This window comes from Anolis carolinensis, chromosome 4 (genome assembly GCF_035594765.1).
Source record: "Anolis carolinensis isolate JA03-04 chromosome 4, rAnoCar3.1.pri, whole genome shotgun sequence".
In the NCBI taxonomy this organism is placed as follows: Eukaryota; Metazoa; Chordata; class Lepidosauria; order Squamata; family Dactyloidae; genus Anolis; species Anolis carolinensis.
The window spans coordinates 198,334,136-198,355,399 of NC_085844.1; the positions used below are offsets into that span (position 1 = coordinate 198,334,136).

Genomic DNA, 21,264 nt, shown 5'->3' on the forward strand with positions numbered 1-21,264 from the left:
AGAATCGGACATAAGTGGACTTAATATCAGGGGAAAACCTTTAACTTTACCTATTATCACCAGCAGTTAATGCAGTCTCCTTTTCATCATCACTGTGACTAGCTGCTTGTTGGTCAACCAGGCAGATGATAGGTAGCTGGTGGTTATCTCCCAACCAGCACTGTTTCTCACTGAGCAAGCATGGGATCTGGATAGCCCATAAGCTGTGTCAGCAAAATAAGGCAAAGGATTTCTGTCAATGTCCCTCTTCCACCTGAAGCCTTGCAAATCATAGTGCCAGCCCTGCCATTCTTCATTTTGAAGAGATGATCAGCTTGCCTTGTGTATCATTTCAGAATCAACCCGGGATTACTTATGTATTATGACTTGTTCTGCTCCCAACCCAGATGATAACCTAGACAGACAGATGAGTAATGCTTACATAAGTTTACCAACACATGTATTTTCTCTGAGTTAGGCTACTGAAGCAAAATCAATATAAAATTTTCACAGCTATCCCTTTGATCAGTTGCCTATATTAATAAAATAATCCTATGTGGGTTTACTCTAATATAAGTCTCACTAAATAGAATGGACCTGAGATCCCAGAAAATATATTTAGGACTGAAGCTTCAGCTTCTTAGTAAACAGCTTTCTGATTTCTCTTTTGTCCTCCGTTTGATAAACACCCTGAAATAAAAGTTTGTTCAAAACCGATGAATTTATTGCATGATTTGAGATCTATTATGCTCTCCATCTGGCTGTCCGTATTGTCTTATTCTGGTAACACCTTTGGGGAAAGTGTTTCTTATTTCCCTGTTTTCTTGGACTGTGGATCAAGCACAGAGCTTTGGATAGTTGCTGTTTTTGTTGTTACTGCTATTTCTGCCTTTACTGACTGGTGGTAACTTTTCCAAGCTCTGATCAAGATATATACAGGTGTATAAATATAGACACTTAACATAAATGTTTGCTTCTTGTTTACTGTGAATGCTTTCCCAATAATGTTGAAGCACATTTGCACAGAAATATATCTTAATATTCTTAGTTATTCCTCTTCAGACTGTAGAAATTGGATATGTTTAGGGTTATTATATCAACTACCATATTTCCCTTGAACTATCAGCAAAATCCTCTATTTAAGCACACAGTAAACATTGTGCAAGCACAGACATTTGGGTGCATTTTATATATGAACCAACTGTAAACACAACATGTTGTCGAAGGCTTTCATGGCCGGAATCACAGGGTTGTTGTGTGTGTTTTTGAGCTTTATGGCCATGTTCCAGAAGTATTCTCTCCTCACGTTTTGCCCACATCGGTGGCAGGCATCCTCAGAGGTTGTGAGGTATATTAGAAAAAAAAACTAAGCAGGATAAGGTTTATCTATCTGTGGAAAGTCCAGGGTGGGACAACAACTCCACACAACAACTCCAGAGTTTCCCTCTAAAGCTGAAAGAGCAAAAAGCCACTTGAACATTATATACAAGATTCTCACCCAGTTTAAAAATGTACTGTCAGAGCTTCTCATAACTGTTCATTCAATATTTGTTAATTTAATAATTTGATTTCCATTAGTTCAATATTCAAAATGGGATATTTGCTAATAAAATAATTCCCCAGCCCACAACTTTAGATAGTCTCTCTGGAATTCTCAAGACTACAGGAAACATCCATGAGCTACTGCTTTTTATGTTCTAATTTGCTAACACAGTAGTGGCCCAGCAGAGCATTTGTGACAGGTGCCTTAATTCCTGCTTACTAGCCTTTTAGCAGCTTACTCTAAACTGTGAACCTGCTTGGCCAGAGGACTAAACCACACACTGTGCTAAATACATAACATGCAGCTGAACCTAATTTTCTTTTCATATCTCAGAGGTAATTTGGAATCTGGGGGTGCAAGGCTCCAAAGCAGATTGGAAACAGTATGCACAGGTCAGAAAGTGGACATCTGTTTCCCCTCTAAATCCCCCGCCTATCCCACTCCCACTGGTTCTCTCCCTCCCCCAGCCTTGTTCTCTTTTCCTTGCTAGTGTTCCATTTCTCATTCGCTTGCCTTCACTTTCCTACTACAATTAACTAATGATGAATGATGTCTCTTCACCCTAATCTGTCCTTGCATGCTCAGAGAAAGGAGTTGAAGAAGCAGTGACCTGTGGAACTCGGTAGCACCCAGTCAATGAATTTTCTCTGGGTTTGAGCCCAGGCTTTAAAGGAGCAATGCTACACGCTGAGCTTGGTCCCCCAAATAAGGACCAACACCTCAGATCAATGGTTTGAAGCTCAGGTTATATCCAAAAGCTGGAATGTTAAATTGCCCCTGTGTCTGTCTGTATATGTCATATGTCTAATGGCATTGAATGTTTGAAATGTATATGCGCATTGTGATCCTCCCTAAGTCCCCTTCAAGGTGAGAAGGGCAGAATATAAATACTGTAAATAAATAAATAAAAAAATAAATAAAAGGGGATTCACTTACATTGAACTCATCAGTTACCTCTGAGAGTGCCCAAAAGGAAAAGCAGGAATAGCTGCTACTGCAGCTGAGTTAAGAAGTTTCAGGAGATGACAATGTCCTCAACCTCAATTGTTATTGGTTGCAGAAAGTGTCCAATAATGCCTAGCAGTCCTGCATGTGATGATAAGAGTCTTGCTGGATCAGATTAAAGAGCTATTGAGCCTTGTATTCTTTTTTAAACAGTAGCCAGCAAAATATAGCTAGAAATCTCACATGGAATGAAGGTAACAGCCCTCCACAGCATTTTCAGCTTGCGCCTTCAGCATCTAATTGAGACAACAACTTCTAAGGCCCCGATTTACCCTCTTTACCTATGAAACATGTGCTGCAAGTCTTATTAAATCAAGTGTGTCAATAGTAGTATAGTGTCTAGAACTACAGATCTAGACGGCAGATCAAAGGAAGTAATTGTACCACACTATTCTGCTTTGGTCAGACTTTACCTAGAATACTGTGTCCAGTTCTGGACATTACAATTCAAGAAAGATATTGACAAGCTGGAACGTGTCCAGAGAAAGGTGATCAAAATAGTATAAAGTCTGGAAACCAACCCCCATGAGGAGTGAATTAGGGTCAGAGGTAGGTTTAGCTTGGAGAAGAGAAAGTTAAGAAATGATAGTCGTGTTTAAATATGTGAAAGGATGCCATAATGAAGATGGAGCACACTGCTTTCTACCACTTCAGAGACTCACAACCTTGTCACATGGGATAAAATTGATGACATGAAGCTGACCTGCTCCCATCATACGATGTCATGCCAGCTCTGTGGGTGAAAGGGGGAGGAACTGGCTTGCTGCTTAAGCAAAACAGAAAGCTTTCTGTGTTGCCATTGACTTTAATGGGGGGGAGGGAAGCCATGCGCTTCATGTGTGCACCATGTGCACACCATGTATACACCACACTTTCCCCCATCAACAGCCAGAGGAGCCAGGTGATGGGCATGGGGTAGCGGCTTCCCCACATCCTGCAGTGAAGTGAAGTGACGTCTGCCTTTTTTGGCAGTCATGTGACAAGGTAGTAGGGGTGCATCTATGTAGAATTAAGTCCATTGGATACCACTTTAACTGCTATGGCTTGAGGCTATGGAATCCTGATATCTGTAGTTTTACAAGGTCTAACTTTTTTGCCAAGGAGTGCTGGTGTGCCATCAACTATAAACATAACATTGAGCCATGGCAGTTAAGTGATGTAAAACTGCATTAATTCTACCATGTAGCTTCACCCTAAGACATGGAGCAATAGATTAAAACTATAAGAATAGAGATTCCACTTAAATATTAGGAAGGGCTTCCTGAGGGTAAGAACTGTTTGACAGAGGGATACATGATCTCAAAGTGTGGTAGAGTCTCCTTCTCTGGAAGTTTTGAAACATAGGCAGAATGGTCATCCTTCAGGAGTGCTTTGATTGCATGGCAGGCTGGGATTTGATGGCCTTTGTGGTAACTTCCAGCTCCGTAATCCTGGGTTATTTGATGGTGGTTCAATTGAAGTATCCTACATCTTTCTCAAAGCATATCAGTTCTGTTTCCTGCTTAGAAGGTTGATTTCATATTTTTAACATGTTATGCTAATTTGATTTCTTGAGTATCCTCCTTCACCAAATGGATTGAACTAGGATTTCCTGTGAGTGAATGAAGCTTGACAAATGGAAATTTCCAGGATAAAAGTCAAAGCAATCAGACCCACCTCTTTCCTTGTTTAAAATATATTTTGCATGGATATTACATGTTGATCAGTCAAAAACGGGGGGGGGGGGGGATGAACATAGGTTAGCTGACTGTAAATGCTCAGCTCATTTCCATCTTAATATTCTCTTGTATGTTGGAAGTTATTTTGTCATTTGAGTAGGATATGGTGTGAAAGATGGAAATCTTAGCAATGCAAAGGGATATGAATATCCTATAGTTGTTCAAGCAAAACCTGTTTGAGCAGAACCCACAGCTCACTAGACTACAAATCAGAAATGCTCCTCTTTCTTTTCTTTAAAAATAAAAATGGTCAGCAATTAAGATGGTTAAAATCAAGCTGCTATTACTGAATTTTACAGAGATGCATATAGTTCTCTAGGGAACAGAACAATTTTGTGTCATGTCTTTGAACTTTTAGTACTGATTCAACTCAAATATAAGGAAAATGAAAGAAGACGAACAAAGTCACTCTGATATAATGAGGCATCAGTATATAGAGTATAATTTCACAGAGTATAATTTTGGTGAAGAAAGTTGTGTCAGTGATAATCTATGCTAAATATTACTTCATAATATAACAGAGAAAGGTTATTGATTCTAATGGGGATCACTGGAGTCTCCATGGGGTCACTTGACATTCTAGGTATTTAAAATATAGAAGGTGCTAGATGCAAAAACTGGCATTAATACCAAATAGAACTCCTGAATAATTCACTTTAAATAAATTATTAGGGGCATATATGATGCTGCTTTTACCATTTAGATATCAGCACATCACTGATAGGGAAAATGGTTCAACACTCAGTATGGGTTTCCACTTTCATTCAAGTTTTTTCAAGTATACAGATTCTCTCAACTAAAATGCAATGAAATATTTTATGAATATAAAACAAACCACTAGAGCTGAATTTATTATATTATTTGGGCAGCTCTTTTTGGATTGTGTTGCATTTTAAAAAAGAAAATACTGTAATATAATGGATTTCTGATTCTCAGCCACAAAGCTTAATTGACTATGGCTTCTAACTGTGGATGTGCTTGATAAAATGGACACAGGTGTTATTTTACTAAAGATAGGGTATTTCTGCTGGACCTCTTGTTTTATACAAGAGTGATGAGTCTCATGTATGAAAATTGTTGTGTGCAAAGCAGACCTCAAAACTGTAAAGAAGGGGATGGAAGGTGCCATAACAAATGCTTTATCCAAAACCTGGACAGAAGAAATAGCTTCTTCCATTTTATGTGTAGGAATGCAAAATTGGAGACCAGGCTGTTATCATTTCTCAAGCAGAAAACTCAGAAACTGTGATGAGAGTATTTCAGATGAATTATATATCATGTGAAAATATGGTTCATGTGCTCTTTAGACGTTTCCTTTTCTGGGCCTTCAGAAAAGGAACCCAAGAAAACAATATGCAGCTAAGGTTAAAATGATAGGCCGAAATTTGGGAAATCCAGGTGAAATTACCCACTGAATTTCACTGGGTGATCATAGGCTAGTTGATTGCATGCTGTGCTAACTCACTGGGTTCTTGTGAGCATGAAATAAGGAGGAGTAAAAGCCTTGCACACTCTCAGAAACTAACTGGAGGATAAATGGGAGACAGGCAGAAATACTGTCATTCTCATCTTCATCTTCATCAGCACCACAACTAATATCCCATTCATTCAACAACTTGCTATGCACATGCTCCTTCTGCCTGAGAATGGTGTATCTAGTCCTACATTCTGCTTTCACAGTGGCCAAGCAAATGCTTCAATGATAAGTGCATCAATGCAGGAACTGCCTGACCTTCCTCTGTAGAAAGTGATATTCAGAAGCATAGTAAAGGTAAAGGTTTTCCCATCACATTAAGTCTACTTGTGTCTGACTCTGGGGGTTGGTGTTCATCTCCATTTCTAAGCAGAAGAGCGGGCATTGTCCATAGACACCTCCAAGGTCATGTGGCCAGTTTTACTGCATGGAGCGCTGTTATCTTCCCACCGAAGCATTACCTTTTGATCTACTCATATTTGCATGTTTTTGAACTGTTAGGTTAGCAGAAGCTGGGGCTAACAGCGGGAGCTTACATCGCTCCCCGACCTGGTCAAACTGCCGACCTTTTGATCAGGAAGTTCAGCAGCTCAGTGGTTTAACCTGGTGTGCCACTGGGGGCTCCATTCAGAACCATAGTGCCCCCAATACTTGAGGTTACTATATAGCCACCATAAGTAATATCCAAGAGCTAGCATGGTATAGTGATTTGTGTGTTTGACTAAAAACCTGGGAAAGCTGTATTCAAATAGGCATTTAGCCATAGAAATCTACTGGAGGGTCATGGGTAGATAACACTCTCTTAGGTCCCTTCCACACATCTGTATAAAATCCACATTTAACTGGATTATATAGCAGTGTAGACTCAGATAATCCAGATAAAGCAGATATTGTGGATTATTTGCCTTGATATTCTGGGTTATATGGCTATGTGGAAGGGCCCTAAGTCTTTGAGGAAGGCAGTGGCAACCCCCCCCCCCCCGAAAGTAATACACATAAACAATTGTATTCTCCCCCCCCCCAAAAAAAACCCCAAAACAACCCTGGATCATTCGTGTTGAGAAATGCTCATTACATTTTGTGCCTGACCTTGGGCAAGTCTCACCCTCTTCTGTTATTATCTGCTCCAAGTAAACTGGCCTCTCTCTGTTCAAGCAGCGCCATGATGCAATCAGAACAATTTCTTGACCATTTATGGCCTTACTAAAAACCACTCATTGGAACAGCCTTTTACACAACCTGCAATAAATATATTTACCACAAAATACTCTACCCCATCAACAGTCTCCAGACCTGCACGTATATTTCACTGCCTATAAACTGATTGATGCCCTGGAACTGCTTCGGGATTTCTAAATGGCTTTTCCTCCCCTGCTTCTTGTACTCTATTGCATAGGAAGAAAAATAAAAGACATGAGGGTAAGGAAGAGGCATAAACCAAGTTCAAAATGGCCTACAGTGTAGGGATGAGGCAACAGGCTAGACCATAGAAAGAAGGAGAATTGTCCTCAGATCAGGTGTAGAAATATCTAAGGATACTGCAGAGCTGCCTAAGAGCTTGTCCTTCAAGAAGTGATTAAAATATGAAAAGAGTTTCCAGATAAATTAGGGAATGACAAAGAATGAAAGAATGAACAGTGGAGATTTTAATGGATTTCTACTTATCTATTCCGGTGAAAATCCCATTGAGTTAAATGAGGTATACTCCCAGGCAGGTGGATAGATTATTGCAGCTATAATCAAAAGTAAGTAGATTTCAAGTTCCTGAGTGCTTGTACATTTTTGTTTTTAAATTTTCTACTGGAATGCCAAGAATGAAAGAATTTGGAATTTGGGCTGTTTTGTGCTGCTGTTATTTTTTAGTACAAAAAAAGTGTTTTTGAGGGGACCCCCCCCCCCAACTCTGAAATAATTGTAAAATCAAACTGCATATTATGTGGCCCTCTAAATGTTGCTGAACTATAGCTCATATCTCCCGGCAACATAGCCCATAGTAAGAAATGTTGGGAGTTGCAGTTCACCAACATTTGGAGGGCCCTATGATTACATCCCTAGTAAAGTATATAGTGGCAGAGAGAAAAGAGAAATATTAGCTAGGTGCTTCACAAATATAACCTACAACTGTCTCACTGGGCATAAGACCATTAAGAGAAATGGCATCACAGCTAGATAATGGAGAGGGATTCTTTTGTTAGTGATCTGCCACTGCTGCCCCCAATTGAATGTAGATAGCAGTCACAGTAAAGGTGAAGAGCAAGCAGAATATGGTATCCATTGAGAGAAATGACCATTTATCTCCCAAAAAGTGCCTATCTGAAAAACCTATAAACACTGGTGGCACAATCCCATCCACTGCAGCTCTTTGTGAAATTTCTGTTCATTTTAATAAGGCTTGTAAACAGGGGGTAGGACATGAAGGCTTAGATTATCCCCTTAAATTGCAACACTGGGCTTGATCTCATCAAGCATGTTGCAAATTTGATTTTTGCCATGGCATGCTATAGCGCAAAAGCTTGGTATACACATGCGCACACACACATCTTTTTGGGATTTTCTTTCTAAATGTGTTGGTGACTGGTAAACGGATAATTTGCAGAGAAAGGAAAGTTATTTCCCAGGAAACAATAATTTCATTTTCAAAAGCCCACCCAGCAGAAAGAGCAAAAGTGGCTGCTGGCACATCCTGCCCACAGAACAAGGCAGAAGAAGATATCATCAATCAATGCACCAGTGGCTCACACCTCATTGCAAAGAGAGTCCAAGCGAGACATAGATCTCCATTGTGCTCCCAGGCACAGGGACTAGATTGCAAAAGCAATTGGCTGCAGCAAGCTCCTACATGGAGGGAATTAATTAGTTAGCCCCAGTGGTATGGCCTTAGGTATCTGCAGGCCAAATCCCCACATGATCTAAAAGAGCAAGGTTAAGAAGACTGGCTGGAGACAGAATGATTCACACTAGGTGATGATCATAATGTTATACCGGCTAGTGGCTACTATGTCACAATTGTTTCAAAGAAATAATCTTCTTGGAACATCATCATCATCAGTATTATTACTATTATTATTATTATATGTGATGTGTGCATGTGTGTGTTTAGTTACCTAGGGTGCATCTACGCTGTAGAATTAATGCAGCTTGACACCTCTTCAGCTGCCATGGCTCAATGGTATGGAATCCTGGGACTTGATGAGGTACCAGCCCTCTTGAGCAGAGAAGTGGTTCTCAACCTGGGGTCCCCAGATGTTTTTGGCCTACAACGCCCAGAAATCCCAGCCAGTTTACCAGCTGTTAGGATTTCTGGGAGCTGAAGGCCAAAAACATCTGGGTAGACCTTGTAAAACTGCAGATCTCAGGAACTGACAGCATTGAGCCATGGCAGTTAAATTTTCGTAAAAATGCATTAATTGTACAGTATAGATGCACCCCTAGTTAGCTACCTGTGTATGTATGTTAAGATACTTCTGGATTGCATGGTTTCCTTATTACTTGAATACCGAACAGTGGTATTTAGTTACTCACTGATAAAACTAGGAAGTGGATGAAAATTATATTGGTTTTGATCCTGTAGTTCAGTGGTTTCTCTTAAATATGGATTAGTGCTTGGGTACGGCAACCATCTATCAACCATCTCAGAGTCTTGAGATCATCTGGGGACGCCCTGCTCTCGGTCCTGCCTTCTTTGCAGACACAATTGGCGGGGACGAGAGACAAGGCCTTCTTGGTCGTGGCCCCTTGGCTGTGGAACTCTCTCCCCAGGGAGATTAGATCAGTCCCCTTCCTTTTGATCTTCCACAAGAAAGTTAAAACATGGCTCTTTGACCAAGCTTTCGGAAAGTTGGTGCAGCAATAGATATGAAGATAAGGAAATGACCAATGGAACGGCCTGGACCACGCTCTTGGATCACATGATTTACTCTGTTGTCAGAGTTAAATGTTTATTGTTTTAATTATGTTTTAGTTGTATTCTAATGTTTATTATTATTATTATTTAAATAACTATTTTGTACTTGTTTTTAAAGGCATTGAATTATTGCCACACTGTGAAGCCGCCTTGAGTCCCCTCTGGGGTGAGAAAGGCGGAGTAAAAGTATCATAAATAAATAAATAAATAAATGCGGTTAGGGACAACATAATATCGGCATCATAATATTGTCATAAGCAATGGGCAGAGATGTAGAAATTCAGAGCAATATACTTTCTGACAGTAAGAAATAATCTCTCTTTTTTATGAAAGAAGTTCACTTTTACCATCTTTGTGTCCCAAGAAAATTATGAAGCAATCCATCATCTCTCTCAGTAATAATTTCAAACTGCCAGTTGATAGGTGTCATGGAACCCAGTTACAGGGCTTTGGTAATTCAGCCCTGTAACTGGGAGTCATAACATAAACAATCCCAGAAGCACCTGGCAGAAGAAGATAGAATATGCCTGGGAACTTGGGGCTGAAAGTATAAACAATTATAATTGGTCTAGTGTGTGAAAATGGTAGTAATGTGATATTGGGGGTGGGACTTGATGATGATATTTACGTGTGGTGTTACGTAGCATCAAAAGTTATAAAAATAGTTGTATGTAAACATTGGGTCATTCCTGACTTTTCCAAAGTCATGTATTCTTCAATAAAGATTGGATTTGAGAGCAGTTATCTCTGATCTGCGTTCAGACTGATCCTTTGAAGTGAGCAGGACAATTAAGTCAGGAATCCCGTTCTCACCCTCCTGCAAATTTGCAGTGAAGTGATAATGAGCAGGGAAGGAGATCAAAGCCATGACGGAGCAAAGGGGCCTTCGCTGGGAGCTCGGCCGTTGGCAGAAGAGACATTGCAAGCCATAGCTTCCTCCACGGGGTACCCCAAGCCGGACGGCGTGACCCAGAGGATTCCCAGAGGGGGAAGAGGCGTTCCGGCGGCGGCAGAAACCAGTTGGGGATCTGGAGGAAGCACGCCGGAGACCGTGGCCCTGCGGTTATCCATCCTGGAAACTCATTTATCCAGGCTGTCGGATACCGTGGGGAGAATAGTGCCAATATTGGAAGAGAATCTCCAAAAAGAGCACATCCGATATGGCGCCGAGAGAGAGCCAGGCAAAGGAGGCGATTGGAGCCAGAGGGGACAGCGAGCTTCAACGCAGAGTCCCGCGGTGGCAAGGGACGAGGGAGACGAGGAATATTGGCAAGAGCTGGAGTTCCGGGACAGAATGGCGCGCGAAGTGGAGCGCCAGCAAGCTCGGGGAATTCTGAGGCCGCCAACCCCAACAGAGCTCCCAACCCCCCGAATGGGCGTCGGAGTAGAAAGACCACTGGGGCCAGGGATCGGGTCCAGTGGATTAGCTGACGAAGGCGGAGAGGAGCAGGAGATCCAGGAAGAGGAGGAGGATGTGCCGTACGACGAGGAAAGGCGAGATGCGGGGGCTACAGCGAGGCCAGTATGCGGATGGGGGGAAGGGCCGACAGCGGCGGCAGGATTTCGGGAGCCGCGCAGAATGACCACCGGAGTGGGGCGCGGCGTGTTCCAAGGGGCCATCCAAGGAAACCCGATGCAACCCTTCCCCATGCCTCCCAGACAGCATCAACGGGCCGCCGAATGGATGCCAAGAAGGGAAGATCTCAAGCTAGAATACGGAGGGGAATCAGCTGAACTGAACTTTTTTCTAATTAGCATCAGGGGATACATGGAAGACAATGCACACACATTCCCCTCCGAAGCAAGCAGGGTTCGGGCCATCGGCAACACACTAAAGAGAGGAGCGGCCAGCTGGTATGTGCAACTACATGCCAGACAGGACCCATGCCTGAGGTCAGTGCCCCGCTTCCTCGCCGCACTGGAAAACCGGTTCAGAGACCGGCTAGAGCAATTGAGAGCTCGAGACCAGCTTAAAGGAATAAAGCAGAGGGACAAAACGGTGCCCGAGTACGCAGAGGAATTCCTCAACCTCGCGGAAAGGGTGCCAGAGTGGTCCGAAGTAACCAAAGTGGAAATATTTAAAGAGGGACTACGCCCCGAGGTTTTCAGCTGGGCAGCGCACAGAGATGACCCCGAAACGTTACAGGGATGGATTCAACTAGCGGGGCGCATTGAATCCACCCTGGCCCAAGTAAAGCGCTTCAGGAGCAGCGGCGGCCAGCAAAGACCGGTGGCGAGAGGTCGAGGAGAAACGAGGAAGCAGGAAGGACCCGGAGGGAGACCGGGGATTCCCTCCAGAGGAGATGACAACAAACCTAAACAGGGATGCTTTGTATGTGGGAAGACGGGCCATCGAGCAGCAGAATGCTGGGCCCGGAAGGGGGGGCCGCCAAAACCCTCAAAGCCCAAGCCAGCAACCGGGAGGCGTGCGGAGGAGGAGGTGCAAGCCCCAGAATCTTCAGAAAAATTGGTGAGTCGGGACAAACGCATGATAGTAGTGCCAATCTGCCTCTCGGGGCTAGAGAATCGGGCCACCTGCAAGGCATTTGTGGATTGTGGTTGTTCCAGGAATATTATAACTCCAGAGTTAGCAGGAGCGTTGAAATGCCAGCAGATGGCGCTTGACTCCCCAATTGCGTTTTCGCAGCTAGACGGATCAGTTGCTACTGGGGAAGTATCTACAAAGGAAATACGGGAGGTCCCATGTAAAATAGGCAAATGGGAAGGAAGAATATCCTTTGTGATAGCCCCTATTGCCACATACCACGTAATATTAGGGATACCATGGCTCGAACAGGCAAATCCCGAAGTAGATTGGAGAGGAAAGAGCCTAGCATTTAAAGAACAGCAGACGCAATGGGAGATAAGCAAGATTGCAGAAGAGGAGGACGAGGGAGATGAAGAAGGTGAAATAGACCCACAGCTGTTGCCACCTGAATACAGAGACTTTGTGGATGTGTTCAATCAGAAAGAGGCAAGTAAATTACCTCCCAAAAGGAATATAGAAGTAGAAATTGAAATAACCCCAGGAGCAAACTTACCAAAACCAAAAGTGTATCCCATGTCTGTGCAGGAGAAGGAGGAATTGAGGAAATACATTGATAAAAACCTGGCGCGGGGCTTCATTAAGCCATCCAATTCTCCTCTCGGGGCCCCAGTGTTATTCAGGAGAAAGAAAGACAACTCCCTAAGATTGTGCATTGATTATCGAAATTTAAATGCAATTACTAAGGACAATAAATACCCTATGCCCTTAGTAAAGGATTTAATTACCGTATTGAAAAAAGGGAGCATATTTACTAAACTTGATTTAATTGAAGCATATCATAAATTAAGGATCAAACCGGAGGATACTTGGAAAACTGCATTTTCCTGCGCATTCGGCCATTTTGAATATAAAATTTTGCCTTTCGGATTAAAAAATGGAGGCGGGTGCTTTATGCAGCTTATAAATGAAATACTGCACCCATTGTTGTACAGAGGGGTATTCATATTTCTTGATGATATCTTGATTGTGACTGAAGATAAGGAAAAGCACGTGAAATTGGTCCGGGAAGTTTTGCAGAGACTAAGAGAAGCAAAGCTGTACGCAAAACTGTCCAAATGTGAATTTAATAAAACTCAAATTGACTTTCTGGGGTATCGGATATCTCCAGAAGGGTTAGCTATGGATCCAGCTAAAGTATCAGATGTAAAAGAATGGGGAGTGCCTCAAACAAGGAGGCAATTGCAATCGTTTCTGGGGTTTGCAAATTTTTATAGATCCTTCATAAAAGGCTTCGCGCAAATAACCGCACCCCTTACTGAACTTTTAAAAACAAAAGGGAAAGGAGAGACAGCAAAAGTAAAAGCTCCTGGCGCCAAACTAAGTTGGACGCCAGAATGCCAAAAGGCATTTGAAACCCTAAAAGAATGCTTCACAGAAGGACCCATTCTAAAACACCCCGATATCAGGAGCCCTTTCATAATCCATTGCGATGCCTCAGACTGTGCGTATGGGGCAGTACTATTGCAAAAGGATCAAAATGGGAACTTAAAACCCTGTGGATATTTGTCCCGGAAGTTCAGCGAAACTGAAAAGTGTTGGCCGATATGGGAAAAAGAGGCACTAGCCATATTAAAAGCCTTAGAATGCTGGCGACACTTTCTCGAAGGAAGCGGAATCCCATTTGAAATTTGGTCTGACCATAAGAACCTCCAGTATTTAAAGTCCCCTCGAAAATTGTCCCCCAAACAGATTAGATGGGCACAATACTTCAGCAGGTTCGATTTCCAATTAAAGTTTTTTCAAGGGAAGCAGAATGTCTTGGCAGATGCTCTTTCACGCATGCCTCAACACGAAGGAATACCCACAGCAAAAGAGGGAACAATATTCTCTGATAAACAATGGGGCTTAGCTGTCAGGACAAGAGCACAAACCCAAAAGGAGAACACTGCTATGGTTGAACTCGACGGAAAAGATAATTGGGGAAACGAGCTGAAACAGTCTTATGAAGGAGACCAATGGATCGCATCCAATGCAGAACAGGGGGAGCAGAAGGGGGGATTTTGGTTTGTGAACAAGAAACTGTATATCCCAGCAACATTAAGGATCAAGATTTTGCATCGTTTTCACAATAACCAGAGTGCTGGTCATACAGGAATTACAAAAACAACAAAAGCAATAGCAAAACATTGCTGGTGGCCAGGAATGAGGAAGGACATAAAAAATCATGTTGTTCAATGTGATGATTGTGCCAGAAATAAATCGAGAGGAGGGAAGCCAATGGGATTATTACAAACAGTAGCAGAACCTACCAGACCTTGGGAATGTGTAGCTATGGACTTTGTGGGGGAACTACCGGTTAGCAAAGGACATCGTTATATTTGGACAGTATTGGACCTGTTTTCTAAACAGGCCCACTTTATAGCACTAACGAAACTACCATCAGCCGAGAAACTAGCTGAATTGTACATAAACCACATTTACAAACTGCATGGATGTCCCAGTAGAGTGGTCAGTGACAGAGGAGTACAATTCACAGCAAAATTTTGGGAAAAATTCCTGGAAATGCTAGGAGCAGAAAGGAGTTTAAGTTCTGCTTTTCACCCCATGACAAATGGGGCGGTAGAACGTACTCAGCAGACACTTGGGCAGTTCCTTCGAATGTACTCTAACATGAGACAAAATGACTGGTCTCGGTGGTTGGCTTTTGCAGAACTAGCTTTTAATTCGACTATACATTCAGCAACAAATAAAACCCCCTTTGAAGTAGTTTACGGGTATGAAATACAGCCTCTGCCCCAGCTGCCAAGATGGACAGAGAATGAGGGAACAGAGGCAGGGAAATGGAAAGCGCAAATGATGGAATGCTGGAGTCAAGTGACTGCATCCTTAAAAGAAGCACATAAAAAGTATAAAGTATTCGCAGACAGAAAGAGGGTGGAAGGTGATAAATTGGAGAAAGGAGATTTAGTGTGGCTAAGTACCCAAAACATCAAACTGGGGCTACCTTCGAAAAAATTGGGCCCTAAATATATTGGACCATTTAGAATACAGGGTGTTATCAACGAGGTGACTTTCCAGTTGGCATTGCCAAAAAGTTTAGGGAAAGTACACCCTGTATTCCATCGTAGCTTACTGAAAAAATATATGGGTACTTTGGACAAAATGGACACATAGAATTATTGTTTTGTTTCAGACTTGTGATGAAAGAAGAACCGAAGAGGAGGACGAAGAAAAGGAGGGCACCATGTCATGGAACCCAGTTACAGGGCTTTGGTAATTCAGCCCTGTAACTGGGAGTCATAACATAAACAATCCCAGAAGCACCTGGCAGAAGAAGATAGAATATGCCTGGGAACTTGGGGCTGAAAGTATAAACAATTATAATTGGTCTAGTGTGTGAAAATGGTAGTAATGTGATATTGGGGGTGGGACTTGATGATGATATTTACGTGTGGTGTTACGTAGCATCAAAAGTTATAAAAATAGTTGTATGTAAACATTGGGTCATTCCTGACTTTTCCAAAGTCATGTATTCTTCAATAAAGATTGGATTTGAGAGCAGTTATCTCTGATCTGCGTTCAGACTGATCCTTTGAAGTGAGCAGGACAGATAGGTATATCTCTTGTGTAAAGTGAATTCTTCTTAATTTTTTGGCTAGTAGCTATGTCTTTCAGCACTCTTTCTATCCTACTGTCTCATTTGGCGCCAGACTGCCCGCCTTCACAACCTATTCTATACATGTTTTCCTTAGGTAGCTATTCATTGAATTATTTATCAAAACTGATGCCTATTAATATTACAAGATGTTTCTTTGAGCAGCATATATGATTATGATAGTAGACATAACAGCAGAAATTGTATGTCAAGTGTTCCCTGAGACCCACAAATAACAGCAGCTGTATTTTCAGTTTAATTGTGAAATTGCAGCTCTTCTTCTTCCACTAGGTTGTCTAGAATGGCTACAAAACAACTTTGTTGCCTGGTAAATTGAATTACATAGCAATGGCATACAGAAGGCGATATAACTGCCATATGGTGGTTAAAGCTGGAATTACTTATACACCCAAATACCATTTTTGGCAAGCCTTTATAACTGGTTGTATTTTGCAATATATTGTTTATAAGTCCAGAAAGATAGCTAAACCAGGCGGAGGGTATTTTGTTTTTCCAAACTGCATTTCCCTCCCAAACTGTGCTGAATTTATAGACCTTATTATAATTGTAGACATTCCTTATGACAGTTAGAATTTAGCAGAAAATTCTACTGGAAAGGTCCTTGCTAGTTAATTTCTCCAGATTGTTTTCAGATTTGCAATGAAAGAAGTATTGGGTTTTCTTTCAGTAAATGCATTTCTCCCACAAACTATTGCCTGAAAAATCTAAATTATATTTAAAGCTATTGAGTAGCGCAAACAACTCATAGATGGGCAGAGAAACAGATATGTGAACATTTCAGATTGTAATATTCAGAATTATATTTCAAAAGAAGAGCATTTCAAGATCTAGATGGGGAGGGTTTTTTTATCTGAGCTAGTGAACAATATTATTCAACAATATTATTTGGTTATGATATCACTCAATTCAGTGTACAAGCAGCAACCTGTTACCTTGAATGAGGTTCTCCTGGCCCTCCAGCTAAGAATTAATCACTTTCAATACAGTTTTAAATTCCAAAAGCAGCAGGATATTATTATAGGCTAACAGATCTTACTGTCAAACTGTTATTTCCATGATGCTGTCTAAAATTTATCCCCTTTCTTATGCTCATTTCATGATTCCCAACTGCATCCCTTAGCTCACATAAATTCCTCTCCTGCTTCTACCCACAAAGATAAGTCAGGTCTTAGAGCTCCCTTATCTCACCAAAATATAAGAAGCCTCTACATAACTCCACAGAAAACTCAATGGGATTCTGATGATGCTCTACTAAAAGTACAGCAATGTCTCTGGAAAATCACAGCATCATTCTCCATCTGTTATATGGCCATGTCTGCCAGCCACAGTAGTGGCATTTGTGTAGCCTAAAGTTTGCAGACATTACCTTTTTGTAATACAGTTCCCAGATTCTGGCAGTTGTAACCCTCAAATGATAACTTTTCAAACATCTAGAGCTGTTTCCTAGAACATAATCTCTGGTTATGTGGGATAGATATTATGATTCCTCAAACAGTATATGTGGGATTTGGGTTAATTTTAGATGTCATCCTAGATCTGGAATTTTTGAGTGACAGGGTTTTAAAAATTTTGCTTCATGTCTATCTATATCAGGCATGGGCAAACTTTTTTGCCTTGGGGCCACATTGTGGGTCTGGCTGGGAGGGCTGTTCACACACTGTGTGGGAGCAGGCCCATGAGGGGTAAGGCCCAAGAGAGGGTGGGGCCAGGGCAGGACCTGGGTCATCCTCAGTTTGTCTTCACAGTATAAGGACGGGGCTGCTTGCCCTATCCTTATGCCAGGAGGAAGATGGGACAAATAGTGACTGCCCTGATCCTCCTCCCTGATCCTTGGGCTGTCCTCTTGGCATTATGACAGGAAGAAGGCAAGACAGGCAGTGGTTCAGAGTACTCTGGAGGACTCTCAGCCACCATGTGCCTTCCTTGAGCAGTCCTCCCAGCATAAGGATGGGGCCACACACACTATCCTTATGCCGGGAGGAGGACGAGACATGCGGTGGCTGAGAGTGCTCCAGATGGCTCTCAGCTGCTGCGGATCACTTTGTCCTTATGCCGAGAGGACAGGGTAAATGAGGAGGACCCGAGGTAAGTGCCTCAGGGGCCGCATTCGGCCCCCTGGGCCTTAGTTTGCCCATGCCTCATCTATATGAATGATAATGTGGGTTAAGAAGGAAATCTGTTCCTCAAAGTTAGCCGTCCCCAAGTTGTTACCCCTCAAATGCACTGTACTACAGATTCCATTATACCAAGTCCTTGCTCTGGTTGACCTTGCTGGAGATATGTGTTATAGTCAAGCACATCTGTACTGGAAAAGGTTGACCCTAATTTGCTGGTGGTACTGAAACGATAGCTTGGAAAAGTTAATTTGGGGGATACCTCTCTCAGTATCCACCAGCCATCATGGCCAGTAGTCATGCTGGCTAGGGGACTGTGAGAACTGTAAACCCCAAATGAAACTTTTCTAAGTTCTTCCAAAACCACATTCTGAAAACCCAGCTGTTTCTGCACAATTTATTTATTGTAAACTGATTATTTATTCAGTTTACCAGGAACTTGAGAAAACTTGAGAGTTTTGTGCATGAGTTACTGGATACTAATTTATGGCTAGCAAGCTTTACGTCTGAAAGATTCTACCACTTGTTCCAGTAGCTTAGACCAAAATAGCAAAGGCACAAAAGCTGAACAATTTATAGTAGAACCGCACAACCACAAAATAATTAGTGAACCAGGAAAGCATTTATTTAAGTACAGGAAAAACAATGTTAAGGAACAAAGGAACAAAATGTTAATCCTAATGACTATGCATGTTGTAAGTGATTTCAAGAGGTCTGATACTTACACAAATACTATCATTTGAGGATTCATTTTGGCAGAAAAGACTTTTTAGCTACAGGAAAACACAGTCCAGCTATGATTCCTTTTAGCCTGCCACTATAATGTTACGGTATGGCGATCACTGTGGAAGCAAGACTTGAAATTCCCTACAGGTATTTTGTTGTTTTAGAGCTGACTTACTCCAGATGTCTCTTTGGTATCTTCAAATCTGTATTACAAAGTAGACTCTTACCCAGTCACTGGGGGTGGTTGGCTCAGACATGCAGATGTATATACAAAAATAGATGTCATATAGTAACCAGTTACTTGATGTGAAACATGCCTTTGAAAAGAAACACAGCAGAGAGCAGGATGAAACAGTTTTTCCAGGGAAGCCTTTGATGTAATCGTAGGGAAAAATGGGTTGAACATAAGATAAACCCTGTTGTAACTTCAGATATTCCTAAGGGTACACCAAAGGAAGCAAAAGCACTTGTAGAACAAAGAAAGATTTTAAGAGAACGCATCCCAGGAAGAACACACTTTTGTTTAGTGTAACTTAAATTTCAAGAAGTGAACTAATTGGCTTTTTCTGCACATATCACAATGTCAAATGCATGACTGTTAAAGCAGTAGTAAAATACCTGATTTCTTTTCCAATGAGTATAGTGTTGCTTTACTTTCAGAGATTTTTACAGTTCATAACATAAATTTACCAGAGCTCATAAAAGCTGCCAATCTTGGACTACAATTCCTTAGGTTTTATGTAATGGCCGGGGATCCTGGTGACCTATAGTTCTAAAACCTATATTTTCCAACCTCTGAAAGGAATAATGTGTATAAACATACATGACAAAACCCTTCCCACACATCATGACACTATAAACTGAATGTACTTGATGGAGCAAGAGACTTAGGTATATAGAGTATAGCATGCAAAAAAGACTCTAATCCTTTCTGAAAGGCACCTGAATACAAGTAAGGCTAAACAAATAGATGTGGCTATAGGCTCTGCTCTCCAGATCTCTCCATGAACCTGGCACCCTTAGACACCTTTGCAGATTTTGAAGATGTAGAGAGGACATTGCAGTCAGATTCAGCCAAATGCATTTACTGAGTTCCTTTGATTAAGAGCTATGCCTTAAAGCTCCCTATCATGCGAGTTGTGTAACTGTGTTCACCTAAATGTAGTCACAAAGCCCTCTGCAGATCTTTATGTTCAATGCAAAAATATCTAGTACAATGTCACCAAAAGTGGTAGTCTGTGAAGTGGTGCTGGCCTACAAGCTATTGTCTAGCAGTCCACAGAAAGTTTCCAGGAAAGAAAGAAATCATTATAATCAATGTACACAAATATAGTGCTGATCCCAGTTATGGGAAGGGGGAGTAATCCTTCACATCAAATGTCTCAAGAACCACTGATATTGGCACTTTTAAAGATAGGACCTCCATCCTTAACGATGTCCACACTATCCTTTTAGCCCTCCATATGTTCAGGGCAATGTGAACAGGGCTTGTGCATACAAATAAGACACACACAGGCAGGCTCTCTCCATATAGATTGGAATACTGCTTTTTGGATGGGATTGAACCATGGGACAGAGGCTATATACTGATGTAATTTAAGTATGCCTTATTAATGTATATTTCAACTGCCTTTCCTTTTGACAGACAGCAGAGTAGTGCACAGACCAGATTTAAAAAAATACAAGTACAATAAAAACCTGTCTTCATGAAAACAGAGGAGACAGCAAATACAATGGAAAACCTCGGTAAACAAAGAATGTTTGAGCTGGTACCAAAACAATTTGTCATGTTAGTGTCAGTCACATCTCCACAGGGAAGCTATTCCATAGTTGGATTACAATAATGTGCACATGGCACAATGTGTACCTCATGTACACATGGACAGTAACGGGATAGGAAGCAAGGCTAGTGGGAGATATAGCCCTGCTCTCCTCTGTATGTACATTCACTGAACACATACAGTTACAACGTGTGCACAGCCCTTCAATTGATCTAGCTGTAGAAGAGCACATTACTTGTTTAAATGGTCCTCTTTCCTCATGTCTGGATCTCAGTGAATCAAGTTCATAAGACATTATGGTATATCACTACTCCACCTTTAATAGGGCTCAACAATCTCCATATTTCTCAGCATAATTCTTGCACTGCTATACAGTGAGATAACCAACAGGGGCCCCCTGGTGGCACAGTGAGTTAAAGTGCTGAGCTGCTGAACTTGCAGACCAAAAGGTGCCAGGTTCAAATCCTGGGAGTGGAATGAGCGCTCGCTGTTAGCCCCAGCTCCTGCCAACCTAGCAGTTTGAAAACATGCAAATGTGAGTAGATTAATCGGTACCGCTCCAGCAGGAAGGTAACGGAGCTCCATGCAGTCATGCCGGCCACATGACCTTGGAAATGTCTATGGACAACGCCGGCTCTTCGGCTTAGAAATGGAGATGAGCACCAACCCCCAGAGTCGGTCATGACTGGACTTAACATCAGGGGAAACCTTTATCTTTACCTTTTAACCAACAGGAACAAAAAGAGGGGAAGCTATTTGTTCTTGATCTTTGAAAAAATACAATTCTCAAAGACACATTCACCGGAGAATATTTTCACCAAGCTCATACTGGTGAGATCTATAAGCTTATGCAGGA

The 21,264-nt window shown here is 41.8% G+C and overlaps 1 protein-coding gene across 2 annotated transcripts in view; it reads right to left on the bottom strand.

Moving 5' to 3' along the window:
• Window positions 1-21,264, bottom strand: part of lrrn2 (leucine rich repeat neuronal 2) — a 233,818-nt gene that overhangs the window by 207,275 nt on the left and 5,279 nt on the right. The window lies entirely within an intron of this gene.